The 2,601-nt window shown below is 47.0% G+C and overlaps 1 long non-coding RNA gene across 1 annotated transcript; it reads right to left on the bottom strand.

Annotated features, from left to right (window-relative positions):
• Window positions 1-240: 240 nt before the first annotated feature.
• Window positions 241-2,200, bottom strand: LOC149911660 (uncharacterized). The gene is made up of 4 exons (XR_016463063.1): window positions 1,805-2,200; window positions 1,149-1,219; window positions 875-1,048; window positions 241-318 (listed from the first exon to the last, which is right to left on the bottom strand). It is a non-coding gene; the product is annotated as an uncharacterized LOC149911660 (long non-coding RNA).
• Window positions 2,201-2,601: the final 401 nt, after the last annotated feature.

Here is a 2,601-nt window from a genome sequence, read left to right as displayed (position 1 = left end):
GGCACTCAGCAATGTACCTTCCCAGCCCAGAAAGCCAACTGTATGCTGGGTTCCACCCAAAGATGCGTGGTCAGTAGGCAAAGGGAGATGATCCTGCCCCTCTGCCCTACGCTGGTGAGGCCTCACCTGGAGTGCTGTGTCTGGATTTGGATGGCTGCAGTGTAGGACACAGACATAGAGCTGTTGGAGTACATACAGAGAATGGCCACAAATATGAACCGAGGGATGGAATGCCTTTCCTATGAAGAGAGAAAATTGGGGCTGTTCAGCCTGGAGAAGTGAAGGCTCTGAGGTGACCTGGTAACAGCCTTTCAATACCTAAAGGGAAGAATGAGAAAAAATTTAGGTTAGATATAAAGAAAATCTTGTGAGGGTGGTGACACAGTCGAACAGGTTACTCAGACACACGATGGATGCCTTGTCCCTTCCAAGGTGAGGCTGGGCCAGGTTCTGGGCAACCTGATCTAGCTGTATCACAGAGCCTCTCTGGACAAGTCCCAGTATTCAGCAGACCAGGGACCTCACTTCATCACACTGTTGGGAACCAGAGCTGTAGAGCTATTGAATGGGGGACAGGGGATGGAAGGAAGAGGGATGGGGGTTTGGGTGTCATAGAGATTAGGAAACTAATAGGATCTCCAGACAATTAGGATGGAGATATCTGGGGTGATGCTGAGTACAGTGGTCCAAAAGAGGACAATCCTTGGCCTTCTATAAAGATGAAGTCAGATCTGCTGTTCAAACAGAAAGGACTGTAGGATCCCAAGGTGGTCAGTCACGATGTGCTCTGAGAACAATGCCTGGGGATCCATTACCATTGACAAATTTGTAAGGGAGATATGGGAGAGAACCAGACAAAATAGGAACAGAATACCTGTTATCACTATGCTCGAGTGGTGCAGACCATATTATGCTCAGTGAGGATGAAGCAGATGGCCACTACGTTCTGGGAGTGTTCTTCAGGTCCTGGCCGAAGCACCTCACTCTATCATCAGCCGTGTAGCGCAGCAGGCTGGGAGAATAGACCCCATGGAGAAAGGTGAGCCGCCTGCAACCCATTTGATCCCTAAGTGAGCTTCCCAAAGCCATTAGAAACCTGCCTGCATACAAGCTAGTGCACAAACATGGGGCTTGGAATGCTCTGTTACCTGCTCAGTAGATCTCAGAGTGCTTACACCCCTGATGAGACAAACTCCAGCAATCCCTAAACCCCATCAAGCTAAAAAAAAAAAAAAAAAGAGATCAGCTGATTTATTACATGTAAGGGTGCACAGAATGCCTTTAAACAACTTTGTATGCTTGGAAGCAGTGCATAACACTCTTAACTACAGTCATGAAATGGGATGATAGAGGTGTACACAAACCATGTTTGGAGCCCCAGGTTTGAGATCATGCTGTAAGAACCATGAAATGGTGAACACAGGTGGAACCAGAAGATAACAAGCTCAGAAATATTTGCTTAAAAGACCTGGAGAATGAAGAACCTCTTTATGGAAAAGGATGTTAGCTCTGGGCATTCCCACAACAGCAATGCTCAGTCAGCTAACCAGCATTATCCTGAGGCTGATTGAAGCATTCCAGAAATGAGGGAGCAATGAAAGAAAGAAACATGTGTCAGTCCTTCAATCACCATATCAGAGAAAGGGAGATAACACCTTCATCTCCCTTAGAGAAGAAAAAAGGGCATTGTGATGACAAACATGCAAATACAGCTGCTCTAATCCAGTTTGGGATCCCCCCAAAAAGGTGGAGCTCACAGCCCTGAAATAAAGAAGGAATTACATGCCCCGTTCTAAATACTCACCCCACTCTCCCAGGGAAGATGCCGCCAGGATGCTGCACCTACGGCTGCCAAGCCTTAAATGTAGTCAGGATACCCCCAGAAGGGGATATCACAGCCCTGAAATAAAAAAAAAGAATAAGTTACCCCATTCCAAGGATGAACACTCAGCCCACACTGCCAAGGAAGCAGTCTCCAGGTAGAGATGCTGCCCTTGTGGCTTCCACCCCTTAAAATGTGGTCAGGACACTAGAGGAAAAAAAAAAAAAAGAGAGAGAGAGATTACAGCCCTGAAATAAAGAAACCACTTACCCCCTTCTCAAGAACCAACACTTGCCCATGCTCCACAGGAGACAGTCTACAGAGATAAACGCTGTCCTTACAGGTGCCAGCACTTAAATGTGGTCAGGATGCCCCCAAAATGGGAAAAAATCACAGCCCTGAAATAAGAAAGAATCACTCGCCCTTTCTCAAGGACCAGACCTCGCCCCACACTCCCAAAGAGACAGTCGCCAAAGATAGATACCACGTTTAAGGCTGTCAGCCCTTAAGTGGGGGCGAGATCTACCAAAAAAAGGAGAGATTGCAACCCTGAAATAAAGAATCACTCACCCTGTTCTAAGGGTTCACTCCATGCTCTAAAGGAAACATTCACCAGGTACAATAGCTGCTCATCCTGCTGCCAGACCTTAAGTGTGGTCAGGAACCCCCCAGAAAGGGAGATTACAATCCAACAATGAAGAAAGAATCAGTTACCCTATTCCAACAACAATCACCCCCCACCACAGAGGAAGCAGTCTCCATGGAGAGATGATGCCCTT

Source organism: Phasianus colchicus, unplaced genomic scaffold (assembly GCF_987193195.1).
Source record: "Phasianus colchicus unplaced genomic scaffold, bPhaCol1.hap1.1 HAP1_SCAFFOLD_62, whole genome shotgun sequence".
NCBI lineage: Eukaryota > Metazoa > Chordata > Aves > Galliformes > Phasianidae > Phasianus > Phasianus colchicus.
This window is presented reverse-complemented; position numbering and strand designations above follow the sequence as displayed.